At 39.6% G+C, this 26,261-nt stretch overlaps 1 non-coding gene and 1 pseudogene across 1 annotated transcript; both read right to left on the reverse strand.

Moving 5' to 3' along the window:
- Positions 1-916: 916 nt before the first annotated feature.
- Positions 917-8,976, reverse strand: LOC140855584 (probable glutathione S-transferase parA; annotated as a pseudogene).
- An 11,633-nt stretch (positions 8,977-20,609) lies between these two features.
- On the reverse strand, positions 20,610-20,716 carry LOC140855918 (small nucleolar RNA R71). Its single transcript, XR_012139361.1, has one exon. It is a non-coding gene; the product is annotated as a small nucleolar RNA R71 (small nucleolar RNA).
- Between the last annotated feature and the right edge of the window lie 5,545 nt (positions 20,717-26,261).

Genomic DNA, 26,261 nt, shown 5'->3' on the forward strand with positions numbered 1-26,261 from the left:
ATACCCGACCCGACCCAATGCCAAACCTAATTGGAGTGGCTAGTTAATTTCTCATAGCCATTAGAGTATTTGACTCTACATTGGCATAGGAGGTATGTTTCATATCGAACAATCAACTCCATGGACCATCTCTTAGAAAAAATATCTATCATAGTTGGAGATATTTCTTTTATGTATAGCGTATAAGTGTCTCCTGATATATTAAAAATTCCAGATTAGTTATTTAATGGAGCTAGGATTAGCATGTGAGTGATGGAGCATGTAAGAAGTTTGTAAGGCAATATACACGGTAGGAGAAAAGTACAATTAATGGAGGAAATCAAGTTTTCATCAAAAGAAAAAAGGGAGAATCAAGTTAATTAAAGGAAATAATGAGGCCAAGGCATCTGGAGATGCCGCTTAGCAAGTAGTTCACAACAATCAGAGAGGAAGATGATGGTTTAATATTGTTGTTATTTTATCATTATGCAACACTATAAATCTAGCGCCTAGAATTTGAAAGCGATTGTCAATTTAAAAACTAAAGACCTCACATTAGGTGCAAACTAAGAATAAAGAATTAAAAAGAGATAACTAGCTTCTTCTTTGCTTTGCTATAAAGAAGGCAATTTCATATATGGCAATTAATTAGCGCCTTCAAGATGCTCCATGACATGGGATACTCCACCAAACTAGTCATGTTTGAGTTCATAATTTGATATCCTTCTAATGATGTAACAACCATTTCATGTGCGTGGATTAGATTGAAAAAAAAGATACTCAAAGATTCTTTATTCATAAGTAAAGGATTTCATGCCCTTCCTACACAAAGTAAACACGATCAAGTTTCCTTCTAACACAAAGGAAATACGATAAAACTTTTCGTACATATCCCTACTTAAACCGTGCATGTAGCCATACACCACGTTTCTTTCCTCTACTCCACTCCATACTTTTTCTTGAGTTTGCCGACTACTCATAGACCTTGTGAGGATGATGAACGGACTTGGAGACGGTCTCCTTTCCTTGCACCTCTGGCCCACGCCGTCAGTTTCGGGCATTCCTTCTCGATGCTAAATTTTGCCACAGTCTCGTAGGTGTAGAACCAGGCGGTGAAGGGCGCCAGCGCTACATCCACAAAGCCGAAGATCTCTCCCCCAAAGTACTTCTTGTCTCCGAGCTCACCCTCCAAAAGCTTCAAGATCTCGATCATGTCCTTCCTGGCCTCCTCGTGGGCCTCCCCCTTCAGCTTCCACAGCCTCGTCCCACATTCAGAAACTAATACAGTAACTAACGCAATAACTTGGCCAGCTTTTACACAAAAAGAGATCGATACCTCTTTGTTTACATGTATACTTTGTCTTGTTAGCATTTTGTCTCCATACCTTCTTGTCGACGAAGTCGGCCCAGAAGCGTGCTTTGGCCCGCTCGTAGGGGTCGGAGGGGAGGAGGGGTTGTTGGACCAGACCTCGTCATGTATTGGACGATGACGAGGGATTCGCAGATAGGTTTGCCGTGGTGGATGAGCACGGGGATCTTCTTGTGGATCGGGTTCATCTTCAGCAGCAATGGGCTCTTGTCGCTCAGATTCCCTCCTCTGTACTCGTACTCCACACCCTTCTCCGCCACGCGATCCGGCACCGCTGCCCGAACGGACTCACCCAGAAGTCCAGCAGCACCACCCTCCTTCTCTGCCGCCGTCGCCATTGTTTCCGTCTCTATTTCTTTTCTCCTCTCTCTCTCTCTCTCTCTCTTTCCAGATTGAGTAACAAGCGATGAGAAGAAGCTCTACAACTCTAGGGGCCTATATATAGAGGATGGGATTGGGGGACGGTGAGGTAACCTCTTACGTTAGCTGAAAGTTTTTTGAAAGCGGAAAAGACGATAATGACTTTGAAGCACCGTAGCATTTGCCCACTTCGTTTCGTTCTTTTCTTGTTTCTATCTTGGGTGAAGGTATGGATGATGTTTTTTTTTACCAAACAAAAGAAAAGAGAAAGATGGTCTCGCTGTCTAGAGAGTTCCGAAGGGAAACATGTCATGGCTTGCGTCACCATCACCGTCGGTTGGATGATGAAGGGTGGGGATTTGAGGATGCAACTTGCCGTGGAGAGAGACCATGGTAAGGTGGTCTTGATGATCTACGACGACGGATGGAGTCTCAAATCGATGATTTGGTGGGCGAGTGGTTGGGCGGGCCCTACTGCCGAAGAATTTATGAAGGGCAAGTTTACTTGTAATCCCCTTTGGACTAAAAGTTGATGAGTTTGGAAAGATGTTAATAGTTGTAGTTAACATGGTTAAGAATGAGATAATGATCGCATTGTATGCCTTTGTTCGGGTGGATCCATCATAGTGGATCAGAGAAGAACGCATGAAGTTAAATGAAGTCAAATGAAGGGCATGTGATGGTGGCTGATTGCACCCGCTGTATGTAGCTTTCGATTTAATACTACATCTCGAATGGATTTTTTATTTTTATTTTTTGACCAAATTTTAACCAATATGGCTTAGTAAACTGGAAATAATTGTTCGAAGAGCTTCGACTAAGAAAGAAGCTCTTTAAGCAGATGATTTACATTTTGATTTTTTTTTTTTTTGCTTCATATATATTTGAATTGTACTTGAGTATAATGGGAATATTTAGATGGATAATTAACTAATGCTTGGCTGCCTATAGTAAACCGGCAATGGAGATGCCATATAGAATCTATTTTTTATATGTATAGATGTCAAAGTGCTTCACCTTTTATTATCCAACTATATATATATATATTAAAGCACTCCATCTTTGATTTTTCATTCATTTATATATATCTCAAAGCACTCAGTCCTTTGTCACCATCCATTTGCATAGATCTCAAAGCACTCTATTCTTTAGTATCTGTCTACCTATAGAGATCTCAAAGCCTTCTATCATTCATCATCTATGTGCAAAGATCTCAAAGCACTCTATTTTTTATCATTCATCTCCTTGCACAGATCTTTTAAATACTCCATGTTTTGTCATCCTTTGCTTGCCTAGATCTCAAAGTGTTATATCTTTTATCATTCATCCGTTTGCACAAATATCAAAGCACTCTATCCCATGGCTCTCCTTTCCATTCCTTTCAATTTGTGCCTATTGATGCAATTTCTCTGACTTGAGATCGGTGCAGCTGGAGTGGGCGGCGACAACAGGGTGACAGTCGCAAGACCTGCAAAAAAAGTTCCTGATCGAAGTTGACTCCGGTAGAGATCCTCCTACGCTCATGTTGAAATCTCAAAATAGATGGGAAGGAGTGTGTGAGAGAGAGAGAGATTGCATACCTAAGGGTCTCCTATTTGCCTCTATTTATAAATAAATGTGAGAGCTGTGAGAGAGGAGAGTTGGAGGCCATCCCTGTTGCTTCAAGCACGTCACCCTGAGCTAACCTGATCTCCTGTGCTTTGAAGGTTATCGTTGCCTTATCTGACTCATTGCCAGCTACTTCTAGCGGTCGTGTGATTTAAAAAAAAGATATGAGAGCTTCTAGTCAACCCTTCTAAATATGTCAATCAAGGCCAACTGATGCTCCCTGAGATCGATGGAAGCGGGGTCGGCCGAAGCATGGGTTGATGGCTGATGTATGGGGTCAGTGGCCAACCCTAGATCAGCCATGATTGAGGTTTATTGGTATCTTCAACTCAGGCAGCAAAGATTTCTACCTATAACATATGCCTCCTACTCCCAAGTTTGAGTCAAAACTGGATTGGCTGAAGGGAGTACATTAGATCAAATCCATCAAGGACACAAGTCAGATGCTTGATCCCTGAGTCAGTGTAACACGTTTGCATCACTTGGGCAAGATGAAACATCATGCACACCATTTTAGATGCGCTCATAAATGAGCTATCCAGGGGTCTATTAGGCCAATAAAGTCATGCCAGGTGGTGATCATCCAGCGCGCCTAATTGAACCGATGCTCAAATCACGCCATTTAAGGCATCTATAAGTAGAGATCTATCCCTTTTGTTTGTACCTTTTAGTTCTATCCTCTTCAAGCTTTGTGTTGGCGGTGGTTCTTGGACTTTCTTGGCAACTTTCGACCATTTTCTCTGACAGCCTCCATCACGTGCTCGCTCAATCACAGGTTGGTCTCCCAGCACATCCTTGGGTCCCTCCTTTCGATGCTTGCTTCTCCCATTTCATTTGTTGGTCTTGCTTCCGCCATCTTCCTTGCTCTTTTTTTTTTTTCATTTAGCTTCTAATCATAAGATGGGCAGATCAGGCAACATAGGGGGCTGTTCTTCCAATCCTTCTTCCTTAGGGTATGACCCCAAGAAGCCGGATGCCATGCACAAGGTCGAAAAGTCTTACATGCCTGGATAGTATTGATCGGTACTAGCCCTCGATGACCTGAGTTTGATACAGGCTCAGTTTGAGATTCTTTTTAATATGAGTTGGAACTTCTAAGATAGAGCGATCGGATTTGCGACCCTCCCCATCGTCAGCTTGCTCTATATGAGAAGGCCTTCCAGCAGCACTTAGACTTTTCCTCCTTCTGTTCATTGTTTCAGCTTTTCAATTTTTTTGGACATGTCGTTGAGTTCAATGGTTCGAACTCCTAGCACTTTATGTGTGGTTTCCTTGTCACTTATTTCTTGGCCAAGGTCTGTCCAACCCCCCTTTTTCAATCTTTCTTCATCCTTAAGAGGTATCCCTACACTAATAATTGGTGGTATGTCTCCTCTCAAAAGGGGGTTTTATCTTTAATCAAAGGTGCTCCTTCCTATGTTCATGGTTGGAAGGAGCATTTTCTTTTTATTTCTTCTTCTTCGATTAAGGATTGGGGATTTGCTCACTGGGGATGGCCAAGAGAGTCGGTCCTTCAAATTCCATTACTAGAGAAGAAAGATATTCAGCACTTTAAGATCTTGCATGAGTATAAGATTCCACCATTAAAGCAGCTGTTGTCAAAACAAATGCTCTTCAATGTTAGTCTTAGTCTAGCCAACCCCCGAGGTGAGCGTCGGTTTGATAGGTTGATCTTTCTTCTTTATTTTTTTTTTGGATTGATCTGCTTCTGCTTGATGTAGATATGAGGCCCGAGGAGCTCAAAATACTGAAGAAGAATATCATAAGAAAGAGGAAAGCTTTGGCCATTATTAAAGCCCAGAAGAAGCTAAGGCTGTCGAAGTTGGGCAGACAATAGGACCGACCTCCCTTGGATCTCATATGCCCTAGTCGATGTAGTGCTAGCTTCCCCAGCCCAAGCTCATGTTCCAAAGCCTAGGCCTTCGGCTCTTGTCCCTACCCCCTAAGTTGGGGACTCTTGTTAGTCATCCTCCTGAGTTGAACAAGTTAGCTTGGTTTCTACTACCACCCCAATTGACCAAGGATCAAGCACATCTTCGATTCCGCCATCCAATTCTATCCTAGAGAGGGTTGCTTGTGACTTGCTCCAGAGGATCTTCTCTTGGATGGAGGTTAGGGAACAGCTGCCAAGGTCGGAAAGGATGCGCACACACCCCGAGAAGCACAATCCTAACAAGTTCTGCCTCTATCATCGTGACCACGGCCACGACACGGAGTAGTGTATTCAGCTCCGAGACGAGATCGAGGAGCTCATCAGATGAGGTCGGCTCGACAGATTCATTCGACACTGATCTGAAGGTAGGGAAGACCGACCTAGGGCCCTGCCGCAATCGAAGCCGCCAAGGAGAGAGGAGCAGTCTGAAGATCGGCCTCCGATTGGGATCATTAACTCCATCTCAGGAGGACCCCGACGGGGAGCAGACTTTTCACGGTTATAGGATTCGAAAAATCTGCGAATGTATTACCAATAGCTTTGCCTTAAATAAAAAATTTATATTTACATATTTATCCTTTTAGCATGAGCTTATAACGACAGAAAGTAACTCCCTCATTCAGTCGAAATTAAGCGTGTTAGGAATAGGAGGAAAACCTCATCCTAACATGAACAAAGTTGAAGGCCCGGTTACTTAAAGATCGGATGGGAGGAGAGGCCCTCGCAACGGCCCTTATGTGCCCCCACAGCCTTGTTAGGAACAGGAGGAGAACCTCATCCTAACATGAGCAAAGTCGAAGGCCCGGTTACTTAAAAATCGGATGGAGGGAGAGGCCCTCGCACACAGCCCTTATGTGCCCCCACAGTCTTGTTAGGAACAGGAGGAGAACCTTGTCCTAACATGAGCAAAGTCGAAGGTCGGTTACTTAAAGATCGGACGGAGAGAGAGGCTCTCGCAACGGCCCTTATGTGCCCCCACAGTCTTGTTAGGAACAGGAGGAGAACCTCATCCTAACATGAGCAAAGTCGAAGGCCTGGTTACTTAAAAATCGGATGGGGGAGAGGCCCGCGCAACGGCCCTTATGTGCCCCCACAGTCTTGTTAGGAACAGGAGAAGAACCTCATCCTAACATGAGCAAAATCGAAGGCCTGGTTACTTAAAGACCGGATGGGGGGAGCGGCCCTTACGTGCCCCCACAGCCCTGTTAGGAACAGAAGGAGAACCTCATCCTAACATGAGCTGAAATTGACTATCGGGAATAAGAGGAGAATCTCGTCCTGACGCAAACAAAGACCCAGTCGATCAAGATCGGATGAGGAGAAAGGCCTCCTCAATGGCTCCTCTATGCTCTCACGACCCCGTTAAGAGCAGAGGGAAAACCCTCACTCGAATACAAAAAAAAAAGAAAGGGGGAGATGAAAAGGGAAAGCGATGAACTACACCAGCGATAAGTGAAAAATAAAACTACATCAAAGACATAAGGGACCTCGTCTCAATGAGGAAGGATACTCCTATCAAAAAACCCTCAGTCACTAAAAGGAAACTCGACATAAGTCGAGGAGAAATCGACTTTCTCAAAGTAACGAGAAGTTCGGATCTCCAAGCTCGAGCACCGGGAGGAAGCGTCAAACTCAAATGACCTCGAAAAGACCTACGGTCACGAACAAAAAAAGTAAATCAACATGGCGACGATCGAAAATCTTCAAACAACGATGGCGTCGAACAAGATAAAAGATAAAAGAAGTTCGGTAAATGACAACTCAATACCAGAAATGAACGAGGTAATAGAATTTTTTTTTTATTTCATTAGTGAAGTACACATTACAAAACCTTGAAGTCCAAAAAGAGAAACGACAAGAAAAGAAAAAGAATATATGGAAGGATGAAAGACAAAAAAAAAGAAGAAAGGAGCTCTAAGGAAGCCCAGCTTCTTCCGACTTCGAGCTCTCGATTTCAGTCCTTATTAGGGATTGCCTTAAGTTTTCGACTTCTTCTTTTAGTTCCATCTTTCTCAGCAGCAAATCCTGGTACATCTGGTGGAACTACCGACTCTCGCCCTCCGACTCTCGAAGCCTCTTCCTCAGGACCTTAGACTCTGCCTCGGCATCTTTGATCGCCTGCTGCTCGTGGACCAGCTGAATCTTCAGCCGCTGCAGTTCAGCCTCCTCCCGCCCAAAGGCCACAGACAGTTCTGCCATGGTCCCACTCAAGGAGCGGACATCGTCGGAGCCTTATGCAGAGGCAAGCTGGACTCTCTCAGACAACTACCTTCGAAGGCGGGCAACTTCATCGGTCACCGTCTGGAGCTTCCTTCGGTAGTCCTCTACTTGCCCGCTCCAGCCGACTCAGTAGGCGTTGTAGTTCGCCTCAGCATCTTGCAGCTGCTTTTGAAGGTCAAAGAACATCTTCGACCAGTCTCGATCGTGGTCGGCTTGGGTTGTGAGCCAGGATGAGCTCCCTTCCAACTGGCCGATCTTCTCCCGTGCGGCAGCCAGCTTGACTTCAAGGGAGCTGATCTTGAAAGCCTAAGTCCAAGATTGGTCGCTGGCACATTTTCGGAGTTCCTCAAACTCCATCACGAAGTCGGCCTTCCTCCGGGTGTATTCCATGAGACCCTTTCTGTGGAGGTCCTGAAAGCGAATAGCCTCTACAGTGACTTCCGAATGGCTCTTCCTCAGCCGATGAAGTTCATCTTCTAGCTTCTTAGATTTCTTCGTCAACTGACGAACTTTCCTTCTGAGGTCTCGGATCATCGACTTCAGAGGAATCCCTTGTGGCAGGGGAAGAGCTTCAGCAGGACACTGTCGTTGGGAGACAAAAGCGCCACGACTCAAATTAGTACAAGAAGATAAAAGAGAAGGAAAAGAATGCAGAAGAAAAAAAAAAGGGGGAGCAACTTCGGCCATGAGAATTTCTCTATACTTTCTTCATTCGAAACCCGAACTCGGAAGTAGGGAGACTGGTGTTGGGTATAAAATACCCTCCGACCGAAGCTTATAAAAGACCGACCCTTCCAGGACTTTTTCGACTTCCGACCTTGTGTGGCGTCTCTCTGAACCCCCTCGACTGTCCGGACTTCTCCGACAATGAGCTTCTCCATTCATCTACCGGGCCGCTCCAAGGCTCTCTGGGCCTCACTATCAGCCGACCTTCTACAGTGATCAACTATTCTCTGAATTTCTTCCGGACTTCTTCCGACCGCGGACGACCCTACTCTGAACTTCTTTCAGACTTCGTCAATATCCGAGTTTCTCCAACAACGAGATTTCTACAGTAATCAAACTCCATCCAAGTTTCTACGATGGTCGACCGTCTTCCGGATTCCAATCGAGCTCCTGTAAGAGCCGAACTCCTACTGCATGCGGTCTACTCTAGATATCTACTATAAGCGAATTCTATTCGAGCCTCTACTGTAAACGAATTTTTTTCAAACTTCTATTATAGGCAGACTTCAGCCGAGCTCCTATAGTGGACGGATCTCAGACGAGCTTTTACGATGGGATAAGATCCACCGATCAGGTCACTACTTCGAGCTCCTACGACAACCGATCTTCGACCGAGCTTCTACAATAAGTGGTCTCCTTTCAGCCTTCTACAAGATCTAGGCTCCGTCCGAACTTCCATAGCGGATGGATATCGGACGAGATTCTACAATGAATGGGCTCCAGCAGTTGGATTTCTACAACGATCGATCACCTCCGGTGTCTGTCGAACCTCCCCAGCCATCAGCCTTCAATAGCATCAGTCAGACTTCCACAACGCCATCCAGACTTCCACAGGATCCCCAGACTCCTCCAACGGATGAACCTCCCCAACGCCATCCGAAGTCCACCACCGACCGACCCTCCGCCAGATTCTTCATGAAATCGGACTTCTCCGATGGATAATCTTCAGACGAGCTTCCACATCAGGCAAATCCCAGACGAACTTCTCTAGTAATCGGACTTCTACCGAACTTCACTAACAGAAAGTCTCCATCCGAGCTTCTACAGTAGATGACTCCTACCTGTAGCATCAGCGCTCGAGGCATCCGACAACAGTAGACTCGTCAGCAACTTCGAAAACATCCGAGCTTCTCCTAGATCGACGGGATAAAGAGCCATTCTGCTCCATCAGACATCCTAGCCGAGCTCCAGCCGACAGATTCGAACTCTCTGACAAGTCACGACAATGGCCACTACCCTACTCCACTCTCTACAACGGATTCCACGTGGCTCTATCACTCTCTGGCAAGTCGCAACAATGGACATCAATCCACTCTCCGTAACAAACTTCACGTGGCCTTGAACGACCTCTGATGCCACTACTCTCCGTAACAAACTCTGTGCGGCTCTGAACAGCCCACTACCAGGCGGTTACAGACGTCGCTGTCAATCAGTTACGCTCTCCGTCTATAAAAAGGGACTCCCAGATACGTTCTTCTCTAAGCTCAAAATTCTATCTCGAAACTCTGCTAAAATTCTCACTCGAGTACTCCATTTCTATTGAGACAGAGTACTGACTTGAACGTCGGAGGATCTTGCCGAAGCACCTCTAACTCCGGTTTAGACTTCCCTTGCAGGTCTCGGCAGCGGCCGCGGTCATCTCAACTCCAGCAACTCCGACTTCGGTAGAATTCTACACCAACAGATTTATTTAAGCATTCTTATAGTTTCGATCATTTGATTCATTTTGAACAACTATTCATACTTCCCATGTTTTAATTATATCATCAATTTTTGATAATTAATTGATATCAAGAAGTAATTTTTGATCTCAAAAGAGAATTTATACTTTATTCTGATTCATTGATATCAAAAAATAAATTTAAAAAATGCTCTTCTTGAATCTTTTGGAATTGATATCAAATAAATATTTCAAGCAAGCTATCATTTCTCTTTAAAGCTAAATATTTTTAAAAAAATAGTTATAATTAATTAGTATCAGACAGCTTACTATTTATCTTGTATTTTATTGATTTATTTTTTGACAAAAAAGAGAAGAATGTCTTTATCTGAATCTGATTTTGTATAATTATATTTTTGATATGATGTTATTTGAGACAAACTTAAAAATTTCATACATTGTCTGAACTTAACTACTTGATATTTTTTAAGAAAAGAAAAAGGTGATTCTTTTAAAGAATAACTAAAAATCTCTTTATGATTTGCTTTGAATGTTCTATTGGTATTAATCCATATTTGAAACATATTTTTATATTTTGTTATGATCAAAAAAATCTTTAAATTTTAAACTTGCTCTTTAAATCTCTAATTGGTATCAAGAAAAAGATTCAAGAAATTTACTGTTTGAACTGATTTTTAAAATAATTGGTACCAAAAATCGATATAAAGCAAATTATTTTTACAATTGGTATCAAACAACCTATCTCTTAAAAAAAGGAGAAAGATTATTTTATCCCAAGCATATTTTGCTCTAATACCACATTTTGCTCTGTTACATTCAAAAAATTTAATTGACAAATAATTATTAAGAAAAGAAAGAGACGAGTTTCCAAATATATCTAATGCTTAGCTTTGATATTCTAAATTTTTTATTCTAAAGTGCTTTATCCTTCTTGAATCTTTGAAGCTTAAAGCAATCTTATAATTAAATTTGAGAATCTATTTAATGCATCAACTTTATTCAAAAAGAAAGAGACGTGCCTTTTAAATCTATATTGATCAAAAGAAGAAAGAAATTCAATCTACAATAAATTTTTAAAAAGATAAAAGTTTTAAAAAGGGGGAGAAATTTTAAAATCTGAATTTGAAAGTTGAATCTAAGATTTGAAAATGAACTTGAATCAAATTCTAAATATTGAATGTATGTTTATCTGAGTTTTAACTTGATTTTGATGATTCATTTTAAAATCCTTTCCTTATGGTTTTTGATATTGTCAAAAGGGGAAGGAGTTGTATAGAGTATATGCTTGAAATGCTTGAAATGCTTGAGTTGTTTCATCATGCATCAAATGCTCATTTATTTGAATTGAGATAGTCATTTGAAATGAGTATATGTTGAAATGTGTATTGATTCTTGAAACTGAACTTAAGATAAATTGAAGAAAATTGAAGCATTCATGAAATATGTGCCTACGAGTGCTTAATTATTTACTTCATGATTCATATTGATAAATTAATTAAAACATATTATGTTTATTATTTGTGTATATACTCAAAGTTTTGTCGTCATCAAGAAGGGAGAGATTGTTCACTCCATGAATGATTTTGATGATTATTAAACTTTGAGTAATTATGAGTTTAATCATGTATTTCAAGGATGAATGTAGAATTTTTCAGATGTTTAAATTAAAAAATTCATCCATGAAAAAGATTTTCTCAAAAGAAGTTAAGTCAAGAAGTTAAGGATAGTTTTTCAATTATCTGACTTAGTAGAGTTGACCCCAGGAGGCTAGGAGCCGAGCCTTGAACAAAAACAAGCTACAAATAAAAGAAAAATCAAATTTAGGAAGTTCAGAAGTCGACCCTAAGGAAGAGAAGTTGGCTTTAGCATGCTTGAGTGGACTAGCATACGTTCGAATCAACTCATGAATAGTAAGAGTCGACTGAATAGTAAGAGTCGACTCTCTCAGAGAAGATAAAGTACTATATTTTTAGGATCCTAGCTTAGGTTGACCCCTGAAGCTTGAGTCGACTCTAAGATAGCCCGGATTGACCTCTAAGGAATTCGAGTCGATCCTTGGCATGAGACTGTACTAACGGTTAGTTTTTATATACTTTTTCAATAGCTAGTTTTTCACTTCAACAGCTACTCCAAGATTTCTAACGGCCAAAATTTATACTCCAGTAACTTCCAAACCTTTTAAGAGCTAGAGAATCATTTAGAAAGTAAGAAGAAAGGGATTAAAAGAAAGAAACACTCAAATTTATGAAAGCTTCATTGAATACCCTTGAGGAAGAGAAAAGAGAGGGATTTGTACATAGAATTTAGAGAACTTTTAAGAGTAATCATCTTCATCATCTTCCACATTCTCTCAAGCGTTGAAAAGAGAAGTTGAAGCATCATTTGAGCAATCCAATAATAACTTCTTCAGACTTCAAAAGAGTTTATTTTTTTTATTTTATTTTATGCTAAAATTTTAATATCTTGTATCTTATTTTCTTTTCAAGTTTCTTTGGAGGAAAGAAATATGGGATTAGGCCCATTCAAGCCCAAAATTGAATGTTATAGATTTTGATTGATGATCCCATAAAATCAATTGGATTGATTATGAATCTAAAAAATAATCGACGTATGATTTTGGTTGGTAATCTTAAAAAATTAACTGAATTTGTTTATGATCTCGAATAAAACAAAAATGACGTAATTGGCCGGATTATACTAGAATTCTCAAGGAGAGCTTGGAGAGTGGACAGGTATGGGGTTGCACTGAACTACTATATATTGTTTTGTGTTTGTGCTGTACCTTTCTTTTTAGCTTTACTTACTGACTTTACAATTTCTCTCAATTCTTGTATCGCTTCTTTAGTATCTTAATTCTGCAACTACATATATCATAAAGCATGATCACTTAAATTGGTTAATTTGAAGCACATTCTTGTTTATATTCAGATTTAGCTAAAATTTTTTAGAGAATCCAATTCACCTTTCCTCTTGAGTTGTTATCTTTCTAGACAATAATATTACAGTTTTCACCAATTCGATAAGGATGGCCCATTTGGAGATCGCCAATGTGCACAAGAAGTACAAAGAGATGGACTCGCCATGATGATGGGCGCCGATCGACAATAAAGGCATCCGAGGCTAAAGCCAAGCATCTTAAAGAGGCACTACAGAAGGCTGAGGCACTATGGGAGGAGGTTGTGGCATCCAAGGTCAGGGCTGAGGTTGAGCTGGCCTTGAAAAGAAGTGGCACTGGGCAACACAGGTGAAGGTTGCTGAGGTAGAGAAGAAGATGGAGAAGGTGGAGGGCCAAATCATGGAGGTGGATTGTTTGGTAGTGGAGGCTTTCCATGCATCAGAGGAATTTACTGTCGAGTAGGTCAAATTTGACGAGAAAGCCTTCATCACCAGACCAAAATTTGCCACCAGAAGATATCAGCTCGCTTTCCTAAATTAGATCATTTTTTTTGGATGAGGAAGAAGAGGCTTACGATGATCAACCCCCATCAGAACTTACGGCTATTGAAGAATAGTTGCAGCCAGAGGTCGTGGCCATTGACGCGCAACCATAGCTTGAGCTTGTGGTCATCGAAGAGCCACCTTCATCGATGCCAGCACCTATCAAGGAGACTGATTAGGTGGTGACTGTCGCTCTGAGATCCTTGGCCGATCCTCAGTGCAAGGTTGTAGACACCTCAACTTAGGCTTTAGATTCTTGTAGTCTTTTACTTTCTTTTTCCTATTTTATCTATTATGTAAAAAATAAACTTTTTTCTTAATGAAAAGGCTTTTTTACCTCCAAAGCTCCCTCCTGTCTCTTCTGATTTTTGCCACACCTTTGTTTTATCTCTATGCAGTCGAGCCATTGTGGGTTCTGCGGCTGCTTATTTATTCACAGTCACATTGAGTCCCTATAAGAGGCATGGCTCGACCCATCAACATTCAAGTCAAGGTTTATGAGAAAAAGATTCATAAAGCCAAAAAGAGGGCCTCTAGGCCAAACGAAGGGCCTTGAAAAGAGAGAAGTCTTGCACCAAGGCTTTGCAGAAGTGAAGCACTAAGGAAGAATATTAACTAGACTGACAAGATATATGCTTTGAAGAGAACCTGATCAATCGAAGCTTGCGCAATATCGATCAAGATGGCTGAGGAGGTGAAGTGGGGCACTACAAAAGAATTGCATGGTCTAGAAATGAGCTCTTCGTAGCTCGAGGAAGAATTGCCACCTTGGAACACCAAGTAGAATCGACTAAGGCAGTTGAAGAGGGAAGGTGCGGTGCCACAGAGAAGTCACATGGCTTTAAAATGAGCTTCACATGACCAAGAAAAGGATCACTACCCTAGAGCATTCGATTGACAAGGAGAGGTCGGTAGTGGTGGAGCTCACTCGAAAGGTGGTGGTGAGTGAGGCATTAACCATCACTGTCGAAGACAAGAATAAGTAGGCGAAGCCCGAATTGCCACCAGCCAGCTTGAAGTCATGCTCAACATGGTTAAAGCCTCTAATGGCCTATGAGATTGGCTTCAGAAAGTGCAGGGCTTTGGTTAGATGAATCTTTCCTGAAGTCGATGTTGGCCCTCTTGAGGTTCTTTGTTGAGTGAGCTTGGGTGCCCAAGCCGACAATGTCGAAGAGGAGGCACCTTCAATCGAGGATGCACCAGATCCAGCCATCGAAGACCATTCTTAGGCTGAGAATGGTCCCAGCCTGGAGTCTTGATGGTCAACAATATTGATGTATATATGCATATTTGTTTTGTCATCTGTTATCCATAGGGCCAGTATTGTAATTGGTCAACCCAACCTTTAGAATTTAATGAAGCAATCTATTGAAATGTGGTGTTGATACTTACCTATCATATTCTTTTTATGCTATTCGGGTGCCATAGTCTTAGGTAGTAATGTTAATTTGTTTCGAATGCCATTGCTTTCAATGCCCTAGCTCAGGAAAAAAAAGTTCTCCACCCTTGTCGATTTGCAGTTATAAGTAGTTTTTAGATTCATCATTGACTTTTGGACATCTATGGTTTTGACTCAAGTATTTGAGTGTGAGGGCTTCAAGGATTCTTCACGATTAGCCCTCACTTCTCACATGATCAAGGCTTTCTCATTGACTGAGCTCGTTTTAGAAATGAGGGGCCTTCAAGGGTCTTTCAGATTAGCCCTCGCTTCTTGATCGCTGAGGTCTTTGGCCTAGATGACTTGAATTTATGGCATTAAGGACCTTTGTGGTTAGTCCTCGCTTCTCGCACAACCAAAGGCTTTTTCATTGGCTGAGTTCATTTTAGGAATGAGGGGCCTTTGAGGGTCCTTTAGGTAAGGTCTTCAGCCCAGATGGCTTGGATTTGTAAGCTTTGAGGGTTCTTTGTGGTTAGTGATCGCCATTGTGGATGGTCAAAATTAAGTACTAATTTACTACTATGTAGATAGTGCAAATCAGATTCGTATCCACAAAGATCGTGGGCTAAATTACATTCGAATAATAGACTAAAGAAAGATTAATATATTAATTAATTGATTAGAAGATTATGAACAAACAATAGGCAAAGTAAACTAGAGCACTAATAAAGGATTGATTAAGTATTGAAAGAAGTATCTCAGGATTCAACTGATTTATTGTTAGACAGTTAGTACCCTTCTAATATGCAAATATTTAATATGTAACCAACCAAGATATAGCCTATTTGGAGAGAGTATGGCCCGTATCCATTGGATCACGATCTGTCTCTTTGAAGTATAAGCTAGTCAAGATTGTGTACATAAAAGGAATCGTGTTTAGAATAGACTATCTTAAGAGCACGAATCGTATCCTTAGATCACGGCTCGTTCCAAGAGTGATAGGCTATTCTAAACTATGATCTCATGCAAAGTGAATAAAAGACATCCATAGATAAAAAAATAAAATAAGTCTTTTATTACATATAAAGATGAAAGTATAAAAGATAAAGAAATAAAAAATACTGCCGTTACAAGTGTGTTAGTGATTTTTCGAGAAGGTGGAGAACTAGCCGGCCATGGAGCTTCTTCTTGCTGACATCCTAGGATCGAGGAGACACTTGAGCAGTAGTTGGAAGGAGGATGTAAGTGGAGGCTTAGGGTTGATGGAGGAGAGAAAGGAGTGGCCAGCTTGGAGAGAGATGGAGGCATGGAGAGTTGAGAGATGATCCCGAGATGGGGCGGCAAGGGGCTTCTTATTGATTTTTGAGGCCGCCCTAGGTAGGGTTTTGTCTTGCATCCATGCTTCTCAGCTGTTCCTTATTTTCGCATTTGCAACACCGCATCGCGCACACCCGCTTATAGCAGCTTGATGCTCTTGAGACCGGTGTTCAATCACCCGCATGCCAGCAACTCACCCAAGCCCAACACCCATGCATTTAATTTTTGTGGCCCCATCATTTTACATGTATAGTGGGTGGCCCACAATCACATGGTTTCCATTCTATTGATCCTTCAAGGTATAGCAACCAGCCATAGCCAATGCCATGCACCACCTTTTTTAAATACACCATGGGTCCCATAGCTTTTAATGTCATGCCGCATGTCCGATCTAATTTTCCAAAAAAATCTTCTTTTATTCTAATTCTATGTGCATCCCCAGTTCATGCCAACATCCACAACTAGCATCTACGTTCACTCCTCTTCTCAGCTGCACGTTCATGGGTGCCCATCGACGGCACATCCTACTTGATCGTCATACCTCTTGAGTTGGTTGTTTGGTTCACTCGAATATGAGTCAATTTGAATCTAGTTTGGATTGTTTGAGCCCAAATTCCTTATTACCTACTAATAAGACTAGAGAGCATCAAATTTCTATAAAATAATATCAATTATTATAATATTTAGTACCTCTAGTGACTTAACTTAAGTTTTTATCACATTCTCCAACTTAGCTTTTGCTCATCCTTGAATCAGCAATGTGTACCGACTCATTCTTGAATTATAAGTTATCCTAGGTACTCCTAAAGATAGCTGATATCCAGCTAAACTATTAAAAAGATACATTATTGGATTACTAATTCGATCAAGTTATTGGTTGAGTTTAGCCATAAAAAATTTTAAAGATCTTCTTTTATCAACTCTCTACTCTACTCTTTAAGTCTTCTAACTTGATGTGAGCTGGATTTATTATCTTCTTACAATTTAGTCTCCTTATTATCTATTATTATTATTTTTTAAAAAGAGTCTAGTGCAATGTCTTATCCTCTTGAGCCTTCTAGCTGACCCTTGTAGCAAGTTTTCGGCCAAGGACTCTCAAACCGTTAGCTTAAGGCATTAGGTGTAGAACACCCTTTGGACTTGCTGACTCGAGTTCAAAAAAAGCTATGAAGTGAGACTGACTCTATAACAGGTCTCCTGGCATCCTCACCTTTTGATGTGAACCACAATACTTACTTAGGTGAGAGGTCCGGTTACTTAGTGAGACAATGCTAAACCCATTTTTTTTAGAAGTAAGGGAGATTATTGCATATCTCGATCTTTCCACCTATACTATCATGAAGTAGATTCTTCATTGAGATGGGTAGAAAGAGGATTCTGGAATCACTCTAAAATTTGATCTGATCTAAACACTATCATTCATTAGATTTTCTTATTAATTTGCTCCTCAGTATCTCTAAAATTATCTAGATTATTAATCATTCATTGATTAAAGTACCTAATTAATTTCAAATCGAGATAAAATTTGGATACACAAAATTAATTATTTTTGACTATACTTGAAGACTCAATTAAATTAGTTATTCTTCTCTCCAACTTAAATGACATTGTCCTTAATGGAGGAGAGAAATAGAGTGTGATATGTAAAAGAAGAGAAAAGGAAGGAGTTCACTTGCGCTTAATTTGTTCTCGGCTCAGCCTGGGCCTTGAGGATAACAAATGTAGTTCTCCCTCCAACTTAGCTATTATGCTTATTAAGCTTCTACAAAATAAAAAAATAATTGAGTAATTGAACAGACATGCATACGTTGGATTTTCTCCTAACAAGTGCTAAGTTTAAAGTCTTCAGCCAGACTATGCTAAGTCTCAAGGTGGTTCATAAATTGGGTCTACTAGATCCATAGATTCAATTTGTTCCCTGATTTATGTCACAAATTGACATAAAAAGTATCAATTAATATCTAAATTATCTAACTTTATTAAGAAATTGATACTTGTTATTATATTTTGCAGAAGAAGAGATCATCAATAGAAAGAACAAAGAAAGAGGATTCCAACGGCGTAAATTTTATGCAAAACGGAGTTAAATTGACCCAGGAATTGAAGAATGAAGAAAGAAGACTCAATTGGGTCAAACCCGAGTCAAATCAGATCAAAATTGGTCAAAAATCAACTGATTTGGTGATCTGGTTAGCCGCCTGGTCCACAGCAACAGGCGCATGGACCATGGACCCATCGGCGCACCATAAACCCCCTAAAACCTCTTAGTCCCACATCGGAAGTTTTGAAAACCTTATAACCCCAAATGCCTATAAAAAGCCCCCAAAGGCCCTTATTTTATGTATTCTTCCTTGAGATCAAGCTTGTAACCCTAGATAGTGGGGTTTTTAGCTCTCTTTTCAAGCCTCGAGCTTTGAGGTTTTTGTAATAAATTTTTTTATATATATAAAATCTTATTTTTATGCAATTTCATCTCTTTACATTATGCAATTTATTTTTCTTGCAATTAGGATAGTTTAATTTATGCAATTTAATTTTATGCAATTAGGTTAGTTTAAATTATGCAGTTTAAATTTATGCAATTAGGATAGTTTAATTTATGAAATTAGGGTAGTTTATTTTTCTGCATTTAAATTTTGCAAGTAGATTTAGATCATGTCTAGCTAAGCATCCCTTCTAAGGTTTGCGATGAAGCTAGATCATGAGTAGGGATTTTACATAGGGTTCTTTCTTTTTCTTAGGGTTTCTTTTTGTTCCTCTTTTGTCAAGAATTTTTGATGAACTACAGTTGGGTCAGAGTCCCTTCATAGTTCATGCTTGATTCAGTGCATAGGAGGAGAAAACCCTAAGGGATCCTAATTACTACTCCCCTGTAAAGAATCTTGATGGGTTATCGTTGGGCCTTAGTCCCTTCATAATCTATGCTTGGGAAAGACAAGAGGAGTAGTCGTTAGGATCAATAAGAAAAATTCTAGGTAGAATTCCCTAATCTAGATCTAGTGGATTCAAAAACCCTAGATCCTTAGTCTTATTGTCCTTAGCAAACAACTTTCGACTTTCGATTTTTGTTAAAGCTCGCTTGAGCATAGATTTGAAAATCGTTTTTTAAAACCAAGTCTCTGTGGGATCGACCCGTACTCGCTGGTCGTGCTACTCTGCACACCGTGCGCTTGCGGTTTTATTTACAAATTTTAAGATTTGCACATCAAGTTTTTGGCGTCGTTGCCGGGGATCTGGCGTTTTAAATTATTTTCAAATATTTGTTCTTCGTGCGTTATAACTCTCTTTTTTTTTTTTTTCTTTAGGTTTCTATATTTAGTTGGTGATTGCTGGAAAACTCAGGTACGCTTTTAATTTCTCTTTTATTATTTTTAGTTAATTACTTTTGCTTTTAGACCTAATCATTTGAATTTACTTAATCACAAAAAAAAAATATATAAAACAAAACAAAAGACATTTCATAATCGTGAAGTAAAATATCAAAATAAAAAAAAAATTCTAAATTAAAATATTTTACATTCTTGGTCATCTTGTTTATTTGTATTTGCATTTTCATAATTAATCTAAGGGCATCAACCCATTAACAAGATAAGGTGGGGATTTCATTACCCTTCCTTAGCCCAAAAACCATCTCCATCATATTGCATTACCTAGACTTTTAATCTTAAAATCAATTAGACATCAACCTTAAGGAATTCGAGCTCAATAGGACAAGGAACCCTAAGAGTTCTACCAAGTTTGAGTTGTTTGATTAGTTGGTGTCTAGGCAAGTCCCTGAGGGTAGTTTGTTAAATTGGTTCAATTGCTGGCCTGGCCAACTCGTTTGGTGTCTAGAAAGGCAACGATGAGTGAACCTCCCACCTCTTATACTTACCTGGCTAACTAGTTGATCAATCTCCACTTGGAAGGTTTGAAGGGTCATCTTGGAACAGTTAGGAGCTGTCTAGATTTAGGTTAACCCTAGGATAGATTGAGTTTAATTTATTGATTCACTTGTTTGAAAAAAAAAAAAAAAATTTAAAATTTAAATTAATTTGGTTACTTTTCTTTAGATTTAGGACTCCTTAGGATCTTCTCTTTAGAACTTTTTCTCTTTTCTTTCTTTTCCTTATACATAAAAATTTTATAAAAAAAAAAAAAAAATTGTATAAACATCGAGAACCGTACACCTCGTGTGTGGAGAAGAGTGTCGGGTCGTCTAGTTAGAATTGAGTCAATTCCTATTGTTCCAATGGCTGAACCAATCCAACCCATGACCCTTAAGGATTTGTGTTATCCAGTTGGCTCCATCCAACCATCTTGTATCAGGTTGCCACAACCCACAGCTAACAATTTTGAAATCAAACCTCAAATCATAAATATGCTTCCAAAATTCACAGGATTAGAAGATGCTTATATATTTATTAGAGAATTTGAGGAGGTATGTGCAACCATGAAACTGCAATTAACAGAGGATGAGGTCAAACTTAGATTAATCAACTTTGCCCTTAAGGACAATGCTAAGAAGTGGCTTTATAGTCTGCCAAACTATTCTGTCACTACTTGGGAGGGCTTTGTGAGAACATTTTTAAAAAAATATTTCCCCCATCATAAAACAGCTAGGATTAGGAATGAAATAAATCAATTTTACCAACTAGCTGGTGAATCATTTTGGAAGTACTTTGATCGTTTCAAGAATCTTTTGACCCAATGCCCACACCATGGAATAGAAACTTGGAGACTATGCCAGATCATCTATGAGGGGTTAGATTCAAACTCAAGAACCATGCTAGAGTCCATGTGCCAAGGCCAATTTATGGACAAAGAAACTACTGAAGCTTGGCAATTCTTAGAAGACCTAGCCGAGAAAAATTTACAGTGGGAAACAACTAGGGAACCTGATAAAGCTACACCTTCAAGAGGAGGAATGCATCAAATTCAACCAACCCTAGCATCAGAGGCCAAGATTGCAACCTTAACACGTAGATTGGAAGCCTTAGAATTACAGAGACCAGCCAATGTAAATCAAATATCTGCACCCATGTGTAAAGGGTGCAATGCACCAGACCATGTCTTAGAAGAATGTTCCTACTCGAATGAGTGTGCACAGGTGAATGCCACCTATCAAGGACCATTGAACAATCCTTATGCACCCACATATAACCCAGGTTGGAGGAATCACCCGAATTTCTCATGGTCCCAGAATCCTAATGTAGGTAATCCAAATTTCAATCAGCAAAATCTAAGGTCCAACCCAGTGATGAACAACCCGCCAGGCTTCCATGATAATGACAAAAAAATTACCTCTTTAGAGAAAAGCCTAGAAGCCATGATGAAAACACATACCAGCTTTATGCAAACTACGGGTCAACTCATAAATAATAACACCCAAGCTATAGCCCGTCTGGAAATGCAAGTAAGTCAGCTGGCTTCGACCATTAGTGAACGAGAACATGGTAGGTTACCTAGCCAACATGAGCCAAATCCTAGGAACCAAAATGGTCCACGACCCCAACAAGGAAACCAAGTTAATGGTATAAATGCCATTCATACCTTAAGATCAGGAAAACAAATAGACAATAAGGTAGTTGCACTTGATGATATAGATGACTCATCTGCCGAGTCACCTTCTAAAACTACTACCTTTCAACCTCAAGCACCAGAAACTGAAAATTCACCTAGTCCAGTACTTAAAAGTCCTAGAGCTCCTTTTCCAAACAGACTGAAATCCAATAAATCTGAACATTTAGACAAAATTTTAGAGGTATTTAAACAAGTCCAAGTTAATATTCCTCTTTTAGATATAATCCATCAGGTTCCAACTTATGCCAAATTTTTAAAAGATCTCTGCACTAGGAAAAGGACCACTAATGTACCAAAGAAAGCATTTTTGGCTGCAAGTGTCAGTTCATACCTATCTAGCCATGTGCCAATTAAATATAAGGACCCTAGAGCTCCAACAATTTCTTGTGTTATTGGAGAAACCAATATAAAAAAGGCCTTGCTAGATCTAGGAGCTAGTGTGAATATCCTTCCATATTCGGTGTATGAACAACTAGGATTAGAAAAACTTCAACCTACTGGGATCACATTACAGTTAGCCGATAGATCTCTCAGGATCCCTAAGGGAATGGTCGAGGATGTTCTGATAAAGGTTGAAAATTTTATTTTTCCTGTAGATTTTATTGTTTTAGAGACTGAGCCAGTTGCGAATCCTAAAGGACATATACCTGTCATTTTAGGAAGACCATTCTTAGCTACGGCCAATGCTGAAATCAATTGTCGAAATGGTCTAATGAAGTTATCCTTTGGGAATATGACCATTGAGCTTAATATTTTTAACTTAGAACAGGAATCCTCTTCTCATGCTGATGTCAATGTAGTCCAAGATGGTATTTATGAATCCATTGACATTAGTGATGATGAAGTCGACCTAGAGTCTAACCCCTGGTTAATCCATGAGTCTGAGGATGTCAATGAAATACTTAAAGAAAATCAGATTAATCAGGAATCGACACTTCCTACTGAACCAATCATTGAGATGGTGAACTCATCACCTAAACCATCGATAGAGGAAGCACCCATTTTAGAACTGAAGCCCCTCCCAGAACATCTCAAGTATGCATATCTAGGACCCAAAGAAACTTTGCCTGTAATTATTGCATCAGACCTAGATCCCAAGCAAGAGGAGGAGTTATTGTCAGTTCTAAAAGCAAATCAAGAGGCAATAGGTTGGACCATAGCAGATATCAAAGGAATAAGCCCTTCTATAGTTCAACATAGAATATACTTAGAGGAAGAGGCTAAACCAACAAGAGAAGCCCAAAGAAGGCTTAATCCAGTTATGAAGGATGTAGTTAAAAAGGAGATTCTGAAACTCCTAGATAGTGAAATAATTTATCCTATTTCTGATAGCTCTTGGGTAAGCCCAGTTCAAGTAGTACCCAAGAAATCTGGGGTAACAGTGGTCCAAAATGATGCAAACGAACTTATCCCAACTAGGACCCAAACGGGATGGAGGGTCTGTATAGACTATAGAAAGTTGAATGCTGCGACAAGGAAAGATCACTTTCCTTTGCCATTTATTGATCAAATGTTGGAAAGACTAGCCGGACAAGAGTTTTACTGTTTTCTTGATGGATACTCCGGTTACAACCTGATCTCCATAGCCGCTGAAGATCAAGAAAAGACTACATTCACCTGTCCATTTGGTACTTTTGCCTATAGACGAATGCCCTTTGGACTATGCAATGCACCGGCAACCTTTCAGAGATGCATGATCAGCATATTTTCAGATATGATAGAACGATTTCTAGAAATTTTTATGGATGACTTTTCTATTTTTGGTCTAACCTTCTCCGAGTGTCTGAATCACCTGCAATTAGTTCTAGAACGATGTAAGGAGAAGCACCTAGTTCTCAACTGGGAAAAATGTCAGTTTATGGTCAAACAGGGAATAGTTCTTGGCCATGTCATTTCTAAAAAGGGGATTGAAGTGGACAAGGCCAAAATAGATCTAATTGCAAGTCTTCCACCACCTAAATCTGTGAAAGAAATACGTTCATTTTTAGGTCATGCTGGATTCTATAGAAGGTTTATTGCCAACTTTAGCAAAGTAGCACGTCCATTGACTAATCTTTTGGCAAAGGATACTAAATTTGAATTTACTCATGAGTGCTTGGAATCCTTTGAATTTCTAAAAAATGCACTTGTATCAGCTCCAATCATTCATCCTCCTGTCTGGTCTGAACCATTTGAATTAATGTGTGATGCGTCCGATCATGTTGTGGGCGCAATCTTAGGTCAACGAATAAATAAGCTGCCTAGAGTGATATATTATGCAAGTAAAACCTTAAATGATGCGCAGCTTAACTACACCACAACTGAGAAGGAGTTCCTTGCCGTTATCTTTGCTTTAGAAAAATTTAGATCTTATTTGGTTGGGACCCACACCATTGTTTACACCGATCACTCAGCCATTAGACATCTCCTAGCAAAGAAGGATGCCAAGGCACGTTTAATCAGATGGATTTTGCTCCTTCAAGAATTTGACCTAGAAATTAGGGACAAGAAAGGCACTGAGAACGTTGTAGCAGATCATTTGTCCCGAATTCCAGTTGCACCATCTAGTGAACCACCCATCAATGAATCTTTCCCAGATGAGCAACTCATGTCTTTGTCTACTGAACCTTGGTTTGCTGATATTGTAAATTATTTAGCCATAGGCAAGATACCTTCTCATTGGACTAAGCAGGATAAATATAAATTCTTTGCCCAAGTGAAGTATTTCATTTGGGATGATCCTTATCTTTTTAAACAATGTCCTGATCAAATTATTAGAAGGTGTATCCCAGATAACGAAGTCATGAATATTTTATCTTTTTGTCATGATCAAGCATGTGGGGGTCACTTCGCGTCTAAGAAAACTGCTGCTAAGGTTCTCCAATGTGGTTTTTATTGGCCCAATTTGTTTAAGGATGCTCACGAATATTGTAAAAATTGTGCTCAATGTCAGAAAATGGGCCGAATCACCAAGCGACACATGATGCCACTCAACCCAATCTTGGTAGTTGAAGTTTTTGATGTTTGGGGGATCGATTTCATGGGACCATTTCCAAATTCCTTTGGAAATGAATATATTCTAGTAGCAGTTGATTATGTTTCAAAATGGGTAGAAGCAATTGCATGTAGAACACCCGATAGCAAAATGGTCATTAAGTTTCTTAAAGAAAATATTCTCTCCCGTTTCGGTATTCCTAGGGCAATCATTAGTGATCGGGGAACCCATTTTTGTAACCGACCTTTTGCAACATTGATGAAAAAGTATAATGTCACCCACAAATTGGCCACACCATATCATCCTCAAACTAGTGGGCAAGTTGAAGTGTCAAACCGACAAATCAAACAGATCCTGGAAAAAACTGTTAATGCCAATAGAAAGGATTGGTCTTTAAAATTAATTGATGCACTTTGGGCATACCGAACTGCTTTCAAGACCAATCTAGGAATGTCTCCTTATAGGATTGTGTTTGGTAAACCATGTCACTTGCCTATTGAGATAGAACACAAAGCCATGTGGGCCATCAAACAACTAAATACAAATTTGAACGATGCTGGAAACCATAGGAAGCTTCAATTGAATGAATTAGAAGAACTTAGAAATGAAGCCTATGAAAATGCAAGGATATACAAGGAACGAACCAAAGCATTTCATGATCAATCAATTATAAGAAAAACTTTCAATATCGGACAAAAGGTGCTCTTATATAACTCTAGATTACATCTGTTTCCAGGAAAGCTTAGGTCTAGATGGACAGGACCATTTTTAGTAAAGGAAGTTTTTTCACACGGGGCTGTTGAGATTGAAAACCCAAGTAGTGGTGTTATCTTTAAAGTTAATGGTCAACGATTAAAACCATTCTTGGAATTACCTGTCAAGACTGTTGAAGATGCCATGGTTCTTTATGAACCAACTTATTCTGATTAAGTTGCTTCGAGGTTTGGTCTGGCTGAAGACATAAAACTTAGCGCTTCTGGGAGGCAACCCAGCTTATTTAATTTCTAATGCTTTCTTTGTTTTCAGTTTGCTTAGGACAAATAAATTAGATAAACTCCATTGGGGACAATGTCGGTCAAGTTGAGGGGAGAGCTTGAACAAAATCAGGTGTTATCATTTTCTTTTCCTTCCACTATGAGTTATTTCTTGCATTTAATATATTATGTAAAAAAAAAAATAATAATAATAATAAAAATATATATATATATATATGAAATAAATTAATCTATAAAAGAAATAAGAGTAAGTTAGAAAGTATTTGCTAATGTAGTGAGTCACGGAGAAGATTAGCTGGTTAGACTCTTGGTGGCTTAGGTCATTTAAAGACTATTAGCACTTCCAATTGCACATGCACACTAACAAGGTAAAGTAGGTGTTAATTGTAAGGCCAATTAAGGATTTGAGTATTATTTAAATTAGATAATTTTCTCTACACCCCAATTGAAGAAATTTGAATTTAAGGAAAGAGCTACCTGCCTGAAATAAAATGCAAAACACAGAGTAAATGTGCATTGCCCTAAGCCTAGTAACCGGGTCTCTTCACCTAAGTCAAGTGTTGAGATTCGCGTCAAACGGTGGTGGGAAGGCCAGGATGCTCAGCAAAAAAAAAAAAAAAAAAAAAAAAAAAAAAAAAAAAAACAGTGTGAAAGCTACCTTAGTTCTTTGTTTAATCTGGGGTGTATAAAAAATTAATCGAACTAAGTTATGAAAAATGAT

The sequence above is a fragment of the Elaeis guineensis genome, chromosome 2 (assembly GCF_000442705.2).
Source record: "Elaeis guineensis isolate ETL-2024a chromosome 2, EG11, whole genome shotgun sequence".
Classification (NCBI taxonomy): Eukaryota; Viridiplantae; Streptophyta; class Magnoliopsida; order Arecales; family Arecaceae; genus Elaeis; species Elaeis guineensis.